Below are 10,921 nucleotides of genomic sequence, written 5' to 3'. Positions count from 1 at the left end.
TATAAAATCACACTATATGTTTTTTCCTCTTCTTTTTTGGGGGGACGGGGGGAAGGGGTCTGTATATAGTTCCAAAGAATCAAATGCAATATGATAAAAAAGAAAAATCTATTTACTTTTGTATATGTAATACCAGATTATCCTGGAAAAGTCTGCAAATAAGCCTCGAACACACGAGTTTACTCCAAAAGTTGACAGCGAAGATGGAGGTCACAGAGGTCACGGTGAAGATAAGCTGAGAACTTGTAAATCTTGTCAATCTGTTTTCAAATTACTGCAGTAACAGCATGCGAGGTGTTGTTTCCGTGTATTATGGTAATGTAATAGTTGAGGCAGGCCTTGGTCTGCAGCTCCTGTTTGTTCGCAGGTACTGCGCTTGCTGCGTTTGGCATTCTGCTCCACTTCTCCCACTGAAATGAGTTCTCTCTCTCTCCCTCTAAACTTACAGAGGATGCGGCGCCCACACAGCTGTTCTCCCCTGAGCTGGCGTACATAAAACATAAAAGGCGAGCCTATATGAAAAATGCACAGAGCGCTGGAATATAATGTGCTTGATACCCTGCTGCTGTCGGGCAGGAGAGAGATAAAGAGAGAGGCCTGCCCTGGATAGATTCCTTTTCTGCAGAATTCGTTTGACTGCAGGCTTGGATGGATGCCTGTGCAAACATTTACTCACCACGCTCAATCCATGGATCACATTACAAAGATTGATTGTTCACTTGCCTCTCACCCTCCACTGTTTCATTGGACAATGTGAAATCAAATGGGATTTTTTATTATTTTTTTTGAAAGAGGAGTATCTGAGGGGTAGAGTTGTTATGCACAGAATAAGTGCTTCTCGGGGAGATGTGAAACGGGTGCGTGTGTTTTCGAGCAAATTCCTCCCATTGTTCTTGTGTATTCCAGATGAATTGAAATACTGAGTGCCAGACAGTGAAAACAAATCAAAATGATTGTTCGAGTTGAAAGAGTGGCACATGGCACCTTGTTTCTCTTCCTCATGTCACCATGTAAATTAGCTGAGCTGCCGTGTGAACCTGTAAGGCAATTAATTTGTGACACGCAGGTGATTCGCTACCTACCGCTGCGTGATTGCAAAGTTCACAAAAAGTGAAATTATAGACGGGGAACACTGGAATTGCACGCGCACTCTTTGGAGAATTTGTAGTCCAATTAAAGCTCAGCGCACAGACACTGCATCGGTGTGGTCGTGCCAAACCATAATCATCATTTCAAGCTATTGCCAAATATTGACTCAGTTGTTTTTAGGGGCCTCTGGGTACTGTATCAAGAAGCCTAACTAAGAAAACAATTGTCCAGGAGGCAGGGAGCAAGGAGTGGAAACTCATAACGACATAATCTGAAAATGACTCTGGTCCCTCGGTGCGCTACAGAGAACCAGATCGAAACAGACATTACTCTCAGTTCAAGGTGACCCGCAGCTTTTACCCCAGTGTTTTCCAACCAACTACACCAGCCAAAGCGAATCAGACAGATATAAGATGTGATTCAGTACGGCACGCACACGTGCTCCCCCGGTGTTTTAATCAATAGAAAAGTGAAAGCAGGTAAAAATGAGCACAGACACGGCGGGAGATTCTTAGTGTTGCTGTGTCAAACCTGCTCGAGTGAAAGGAAACAGCCGAGAACAGGTGGTTTGACCCCAGAGATGAAAGGTCAGGACACAGGACACTGGTCTCTCTCCTCAGCTAACCTGCTTTCAAAATAACCAAACTGATCCCGGAGACCCAGTGCTACAGCAGATTAGCCCCCCTCTGCTGCGTCTTGTCCTCTCCTGCCAACACGTCCACACTCTCGTTTCCATTTCCCTTCGGTGTCTTCCTCCTATCATCATTTCCCTACCCTCCCTCCCTCCTCTCTCTCGCCCCCTCACATCGTTAGCATTTAGATAGTTGAGAGCAGAGGAGCTTGGGTAATAGGCTTTTCCCTTCCCTCCATCCCTCTTTCTCCTCTTGCTCAAATCAGCTGAAGTAAGAGGGATTAAATCAAAAGAACAACAATGATGATGAGAGCAACTGCGAGGGAGAGAAAGGGAGAATCAGGGGATGGTGGGGGCGGTGGTGCATAACGCTTGATCGGGTGTGAGCTCATTAACCCGGGCCTTGACAGAACTGATGTTAGAGGTGATTGGAGATTATCACATTTAGGAGATACTTCATCCCCTTATCTCTCTCTGCTCCGCCCCGCTCTACTCCCCCCCCCCCACCCCTCCTGCTCCTCCTCGCCCTTCTTTTTCCTTCCACCGTGGCTCTCTTTCTCTCAATTTCATCCAGGTCAGTTGTCCGTGGCTCGATTCTCCTGGGTGCAGGGAAGGCAGGTGGGGCTCGCAGATACCATCGACACCGGTTCCTGTGTCTGCTTGATCTCCTAATTCTGCTTCATTTAAACTTCATCAACTGTTCCACTGGACCGGAAGCGGAGAAGAATGAAAACAGGTTGTGTGGAAACAGCTTTCTCTCCCTAGCTCCTCTTTTGTTGTTCGATCTGATATGATATCCCCAAAGCTGCTGCAGCAGCCCCTACCAACACCCCCACCCCTACACACAAAAACACACACTCACACACTTCACCTCCCCTCCTGAAAGGCACACTTTCCACTGCAAAAAATGTCCGGGCTTGTTACATGCATACTTACTGTCAGTGAGTCTTAAAAGTTAAAAAGATACTTGATTTTCATTATTTCAGATTCGTATTATGCCTCATGAAGGCTCTTTCTAGCCTTATATGTATTCTATTGCTTTGGAATTAAAGACTAGATACTTAAAAATCTACCATATGGGGGTCTTTATGTTTAACAGAGTGACATTTTTCAAAGACAAGATGCCATTAGTTCTGTTATCTCATTCGCATGAAGTTATCTGGTGAACTGAATTTGACCACAGGTGCAGATGATTTTTCCCTCTGGGTTAGGACTGTCAGCTGGGGTAAGCTCTAAACCCAAATCCACACAACCATAGTTGGAAACTGATTGATGGATTGATAATTAATGGTGTATGCAACTTTATCTGAGACGGCATCATATTAGGTGCTCAAAGTTAAGACAATGCACCTGTTTAGATGTTTAATTCTGAACTGATTAAATGACCCTTTAATTGGGGGGAAAAAAGAAGCAAATTTTCTTACAGTGTAAATTGAATATTTTTGGACTTTTACATTTTAGTCAAGGATCTAATCATAAATCTTTGTACTTTATTAAACCAGGAATTAATTAATTAAAACAAATTGCTAGTTTAGTTATTTTTTTAAATTCTTGAAACAAAAACATGTTTTAAAAGATAATTTGGACAAACTGAATCTCATTCTCATTAGTTTGTCCACCACTAATAGAAGAAAATCCGACTTCATGTGTTTCTTGACCTGTGTAACATCTTTTTTGATGATGTCATTCAATACAGTCTCATTTTTGTGGCGTCAAATAGTGCAATTTTTTTCAGTCAACTCACTGGCATCACACAGAACTTGGATCCATTGGCATTACTGGACAGTCTTTATTAATGGTATACTGGGTCTTCGTGCAGTCTTTAAGTTCATCTGTTGGGAACTGGGGAACTCTTATTCTTATTTTTTATACTTCCACTTATACTTTTTTTATACTTATACATTTTTATACCAAATTCTATGTTTTGCTTGCCCCTTGCAAAGAGATGGGTGGGTCTTCTGTGTTCATTAGAGATGTCCACTCTCTTTGACATCACAGGGAGCCCAGATTAAAGAAAACTGTTAAAACAGAGTATTTCGAGTAGTCTGAAGCCTGACTTTTTGACTCAACCACAAAACAGTGGTCTAAGGTCATATACAGGAGATCCAGAGTTTAAGGGTTAGAAAACACTGTGTTTTTTTGTTTTCTTGCAGTGTGTTTCTGCTGCAAGCTCATAAACTCAGACACACACACACACACACAAATTGGGAAAAGTCACTAATCCTGCTGGCCCTGAACGCTGTGCATTCCCCTCCCTCCTCCTTTCACACTGGGAAATTTAGCATGCCCTCTCGGCTGAGGCAGAAAATGAGATTACTGTATTTAAATGACTATGGTAATGGTGAGCATGCTGCCGGGCCCCTGTAGGATAAGGGATTTCTACTACGCTCATTGTTAGCAGTTTTGCAAAGTGCCATCGTCCTGCTCCAGCTCACAATGGGAATGTCATTTAAAAGACATTTCTCTTTCTTTCTCGCACCGCCCCACCCCTCCCCACACACACACCTTTGCTTCTTTTCATGCCCCGCTGTTCCACCATCAGCCCCATGTAGCAGTCCCCAGGAGGGCCGGTCTCTGAGCATGTGTGTGCGTGTCAGCGTTCCCGATCCACCAGTCCAGACATAAGGTGAATATTCTTCATTCAAAGACGCACTAGAGTGATTGGACACGGTCAGTCTGTTTTGGAAGACATAATCCAATCCATGTTTGTAATGAAGTGTGCTCTCTAAGGACCAACGCCATGCGTGTGCTGTGGACGCAGAGACCAGGTGGCCAGTAGGTCAAGTGTTTCATGTACCTGCATGACTTTTAAAAGTGAGGATTTCTTCTGCTTCCTGAGGATGAAGGAGTTTGGTGTACACAAAAGACAGTAATGGATGTAAACCACAAAACTTTGTAACTAGATAAACGGACAGTAAACAATAAATTTGATGTATTTTACTTTTTACTTGGGATAATCAAAAACTCATAAAACTCACTGATCAAGAAAAATAATGATTATAGTCATATATTTAACTTTTATACCAGCTGTAATCACTGAAAAAATGAGCTTTTGTTAATGCTCTCGCTTTAGTTTGATAAAATATTTTTGGATTTTTGATCAAATAAAATTGAAACAATTTAAGAGTCTGTGATGAGCACTACTTTACATAAATTTTACACCAAGGATGTCAAACATACAACCATACATTTTCACATTTTTCATCAGTTATATTTTTTTCACTTTGGTGAAATGAGGAGGATTTACAGCTAATAAAAATGTGATCAAATATCACAAAGATTGTGCATCCATCCATTCTCTTCCACTTGGACCATTTCCACGCTGCTATCTAAATTATAAATAAATATTCTAGACGCATTTTATCTAGAACATTCTAGATAAAATTTATTTCTGTTACTACACAAGTAAAATGACATATGGCCAACCGAAAACAAGTGCATGACAGGATTAGGAAAGGATGAACACATTAGCGGGTTTGATAGGCGTCTTGTAGATCTTTGGTGAGCTTGTGTCATGTTCAGCGGCCACACACCACAATTGTGTGGTTTCATGTTAAACGGCTGCCATTGTGAACACTGAGGTCATGTCTTTTCTGAGAACTTCAGGGGTTTTCTTTGGTTATTTCACAGGCGGGCTGGGCTCGGGGAGAACATTTGCACTACAGTCTTGGCCATGGCCCTGTTCCATATCAGTGATCACTGAGCACAGGCCGCTGATCCAAGCTAATTGTGGAAATTATCCATGTGCTCCTTATGGAGTAACAGCGAGGGCTCTAACAAGGAAGGGGGGCTATCCATAAAGAAAAAAGATGAGAATAACACCGACACAGAGGGGGACACTGGAGAGAGGGCTGCACAGAGATGGAGTGAAGGAAAGAAAGAGAAATGTGCTCATAGGAACCAATGGACACCGACTGTGAGCTGTGATGTTCCTCTGCGTCACAGAGCACTTCATCTTAGGTGGGTTTTTCTCCAGGTCCCCTCCACTTCCATCCGGCCCCCCTGCCACCAACCATCCCCATCCCTTGTCCCTCTCTGCCTCCAGGGCTCCCTGCTGCAAGCCTGATCTATTGGTTCTCAGCAGCGTGCCGAGCGATAAATCATGGGAATGGGGGACGGCGATGATTAGGTTGTGGAGTGCAGAGATGGAGGGAGAAGCGAAAAGAGAGGACGGATGGACTGGAGGAGGAGGAGGAAGAGGGGTGTAGGTGGGCCCAGCAGCCTTGTGTACAGCAGACAGGTTACTGATGGTGTTTGTTTCTCACAGGCCTGTACCTGTGCAGGGGGCAGATTCTCCTGGGTGTTACATAAAGGAGCTATGGGTCTGCCGGGGCTCCGTCGCAGCTTCAAGAACACATAAACTGAGCTGGAATTACCCAGGCGATGAGATATATATGGGCACAGTAGCATTGCTTATTCTGGCCAAGCCCATTATATCAGCCCTGCTGCTGAGACGAAGAGGAGGTGGAGGAGGTAGAAGCGGCAAGGGATTGAGATGAGCCCTTGGGAGCAGAAAATGTAGATTAATACTGTTGCATATTTTAGCACAATTAAAACTTCATTTGTCTAAATGTGTGGACTTTAGCCTCATTTAAGCCTTGGTGGCTTAGTAGTTTTTTAAAGGGAGAAATTAAGACATTGACCAGGAGGCATTTGCAGCTCATCAGAAATAAAAACAACACTTTCTTTTTTTTTGTTCTGTGACATTTTAAAAATGGATGGTTACACCTTATTTTGCCCAACTGCAGGAAGCTGAGCTCCCTGTCAATTATTGATACCCCCCGCCTGCAAATCTGATTATATAAACACTGAGAGGAATGTCGATGAGATTTGTCTGGAACTTGAGCAAAACTTGAGTTTATTGCCTCATTGACAGAGATTTGCCAGTCAAGCACCCTTTAGCCTGTCACCTTTTCCCAGGTATCAAATCCCCCTCATGCCGCCATGTCTCAGGCAGAAGAGGAGTTGGAAAACACAAACACGAGCAGGGATAATAATGAACAAGATTGTGTGTGCATGTGTGTGCGAGTGACTGGGAGCGGGATGTGCCACAACAAGCCCCCCTCAAATTGTACAACCCGATTTTACTGCTCGCCCATTTAATGGCTGTTCTCTGTTACTGTATGTTTCATCAGCGGCGCAGGGTGGCAGGTGGGAGGGATCCTGCCTTTGGAGGAGCGGAGCGGGGCTTTGTTTGCTTTAGTTTACACGCTCGCTCGTTGTTTGTTGCATGTTGGTGCGCCAGCTCTGTGCCGTCAGCCTCGCTATCATCACGTCTGACAGCTTCGCGGCCATGTTTTGAAGGGAGAGGAGGAATTAGAAAATAGGGTTGAGTGGGAAAAAAGGAAGAAAGGATCCAGGTGTTGTGGTTTAACCTCACCTGCCAAGATCTTACAAACTGTTTTTTCTTTTTGGATCGCTGGTTTGAGGTTCAGAATGAGGGTACAGAAGGCACTTTCAGAGCTAATGTGGGTGATTCTCTTCTTTTTCCTGGGTGCATGAGGAGAGGAGGAGGAGTGGGGGGGTGGCCAGGATTACAGAGATGATCCTGCCATTCATCCTAGCTCTAAACAGAGCCCCGTCTTCCCTCCCCAAACCCTGCTAATTCCCTTTTGATGAGGCGTGCTAAATAAATCCTATTTCCACGCCTTTATTCCCCACCGACTCCTGGAGCGTAGATCAGGGACGCAGATTTTAGGGGCTTCTGCCGCCGTTTGGGACCCACAATGGAGCCCGTCTGCATGGCAGCCCACTTCGTCCAGTCAGCCTCATTATGATTTCACCCCAACACATGCCCAGTGGCCCACAAACATACACAAACACAGACACAAGCAGACTGACACATTTACACATATAGCTCCACAGAAATACGTCATGATGGCTTTGTGCAATTGCTAGGACAAATGCCGGACATCATGTCATGTACTTCAAATTTGTTGTTGGAGTGTAAAAAGATACTCCAGGTGACTCTGTGTGTGTGTGTGTGTGTGTGTTTGTGTGTATATGTGTGTACTGTACATCTCCCTCCTGTCCTGTCGGCCCTTCCACTCTCACATGCTGAGCCTCTGCGCTCGGTTATGACGCTAACAAGCTCCTCCGTCTCTCCGGCTCTGTCTACACCGGGGCCCTGTTATTAATGGGGACCAGCTGGGAGTGGTGAAGGTACATGCACAGCCAGACAAAGCCCCATATATAATCATAAAGTCATAACAAACGACCTGATGTAAATGAGGATGGGGGTGTTCCGAGGGAGGCTCGGTTTGGAGAGAATAGGGCCACGGAAGCTGGGGTGCAGCAAATGAAGAGTGGAGGGTGTCATCTGACATCAAAATGGCCAGTGCCCTCTTGGCTGGCTGGCAAAGACTGACCTACCTGACCTTTGACCTCACCCTGGACGTGGCAGACTGTGGGTTAAGCCTTAAGAGAGGCGTTGAGTACCTCTCCGACGGCTCATTTCTCTGTTGATGGGGCAGTTACCCTGAGAAGAACACTGCCTCCGTTCGTGTCCAGGCAAACAAAAGACAGCTTCCTGGACTCTCCACCGATAGCTTGGCCTCCTTGACATATGGCACTGCTAAGTGTGCACTTCACTGGCTTGTAGAGTCATGGACAATTTCTTTATTTTGAGGTGTAGCGATCATTACTATGTTATGTTACAGGCGATGAGAAGATGAGCCTGCTCATCTGCAGTGTGCCTCTGCACTGGTGAGGCTTACGCAGACACATGCTTCCAATTAGCTGGGCTTCTTCATGTAAATGCTTCATAAATTATCCTCCCTGCCCCGGGATTAGGTACTCATAAAGAGAGTTAGCATCTCAATAAACAGAAAAGATTGTGTATAGAGAGCAAATTAGTGGGACGGAGGGAGGGTAAAGAAAGACATATGAACTGGCACCAGGTGGGGTTAAACTATGATCTACTGAACTGTACCAAATTACATGTGACTGTGGTCTATCAAGGCAATTTAAAGGGCGACATGGTAACTCCTACCTTGCAACCCCTTCATTCTGTCTTTTAGGGGTTGCACAGTGACCTGCTGGTCAAAGATACTGACTTAGAAAAATGACAGACTCCAGTATAGTCTATATGCATTCCTAGCGTGGATCAAGAAATCTGTTTTATTGATGTTACATTATAGGAGTACATCTGTCCCCAAATATGCACACCATGCAGCACTAAATGTGTGTATCTATGGTGATAATACACCTAAAGATAAATGACATAATTCTTAATGTTTACATTTTGACAAGTTCATGTTTAATGACAGAAATTATTAAAATAATACTTATATATTAGTGAAGTCAATGAAGGCTTAAAGCTGCAATCTTTCTAATAAACAGCAGGGGGCGACTCCTCTGGTTTTTAAAAGAAGTCCAAATCTTATAAAACCTGTCTGTATGTCCACAAACTCCTCCTACACAATCAGGAGTTGAGCAACTAAACTCGGCACACAGGTATATCTTTGCCAGCACATGCTACGACATCATCATCTTGCCTAGCAACCAGCTACCAACAGGTTAAAACGACTCATTTGTAATGTTTATACACCTGTTACACTTTATAAAATGATCATTTCATGTTAACGACAGCCGCATGCAATTTATGTCCAAAAAATTTTAATATTATGTTGTTATCTTTATTTCATATTATGATCTCATCCTATTGATTAGCAACCACCTACCAACAGAGTAAAGTGATATTCATATAGCAGAGCAGGGCATGAGTATGGGCCTGTACTACTATATTAAATTTCTTGGAGAAAATGACCCAAGACTGGACTTCAATCAGTGGGCGTCATTGCCGTGGCTATGTCTCTCTTTTATGCAGATTCTATGTATATTAGTCAGAACGCAAAAAACAGATGTGATTTTGCTTTCTGCCAGAAATCTGCCAGAGCTTGCAACTTTTGGGGGGAGTGTATTTTGTATAGATGATGAAAGCCAAGTGGTTAGGGTGCATACCAACTGGTTCCACGTTCAGTTCCCAGGACCTTTACTTAATTTAAACATCATGGTCTCTCCGTTCAGATATTGTTTGTCTGATAGAGGACGAGGGCAATAAACAAATATAAGAAAAGCAGTTGTAAGGGGAACCGCCGGCTGCAAGAGTGAGTTATGCAATCATTTAATCATTGCCACTGGATACTGGTAAGAACATGTAGCCAAGAGCTAATTCCTAAAAGAATAATTTATTTTTCTTATGTATTGTGAAATATTAAATGGACTGTACCCAATTTATTCAGTGTGATTCAATTCAATTTTATTTATATAGCGCCTTATCAGAAGAACCCCAACAATCAGATGACTCCCTATGATCAAGCACTTGGAGACAGAGAGAAGGAAAACCTCTCTTATAACAGGAAATAACCTCGGGCAGAAAACGTGATGTAGCCGTTAAATTAATGTACTTTTCAAATAAAATAATATGAGCACAAAATCAAGTCTACATTTCTAGACTGCAAATACTCCATACAGTGTGAGAAAACTACATAAAATGCTGATTTTATTTTGCCAACTGTTTTTAAATTTACAGTGATGTCACACTGGGAGAAGCAAAAGCCACTTCTCACAGGCAGAAATGAGTGAGTGTTTGGCATTTTTTTCAAATAATAATAAAAAATGACTGCTCTCAGGTGAGTAACACAGTGAGACTCCACTTTTAGGACTTTCCCTCACTTAAAGTGCAAAACCAGAACTTCTCCTAAATGGCACCGGCTGGCTTGGACGTACGTGATAGGATGATTTGATAAAGCAACGTGCCTCTGCTCAGGCTAACAGATAATAGCAGGGGTATTATGGGAATTAGATCGTTTGGTTTGTGCAAAGGTGCGGGGTGTGCGAGGGGCTTTTGAATTCTGCCGGGCACATAAAGCGTCTGTAAACACAAAGCACAAAGACGCCTTAACGTGCTAAACCTCAGGCCACACTGGCCATACAATGGACTGTCATATTGAATTGGCCCAGAGCTGTGGGAGAGAGGCTGGTTAAGAAGACGCAGGGTGGGAGTTAAGCTGAGAAAGAGAGCCCAGTGTGACAGACACTTGTCCATGTAACAGCACTGCAGAAACTCACACCGGGCTCTCAACAACACTCTGCTTTACTGTCGATCACCAAGACACTCAGCAACACCGCCTGTCACCTATGCATGTAATATAAATGCAACCTCACTTTTTCTCTGTGATATATATCAACCAGCTCAGA

The sequence above is a fragment of the Oreochromis aureus genome, linkage group 7 (assembly GCF_013358895.1).
Source record: "Oreochromis aureus strain Israel breed Guangdong linkage group 7, ZZ_aureus, whole genome shotgun sequence".
NCBI classification, from domain to species: domain Eukaryota; kingdom Metazoa; phylum Chordata; class Actinopteri; order Cichliformes; family Cichlidae; genus Oreochromis; species Oreochromis aureus.
The sequence above is the reverse complement of the archived record's forward strand: the minus strand, read 5'-3'. Positions refer to the sequence as shown.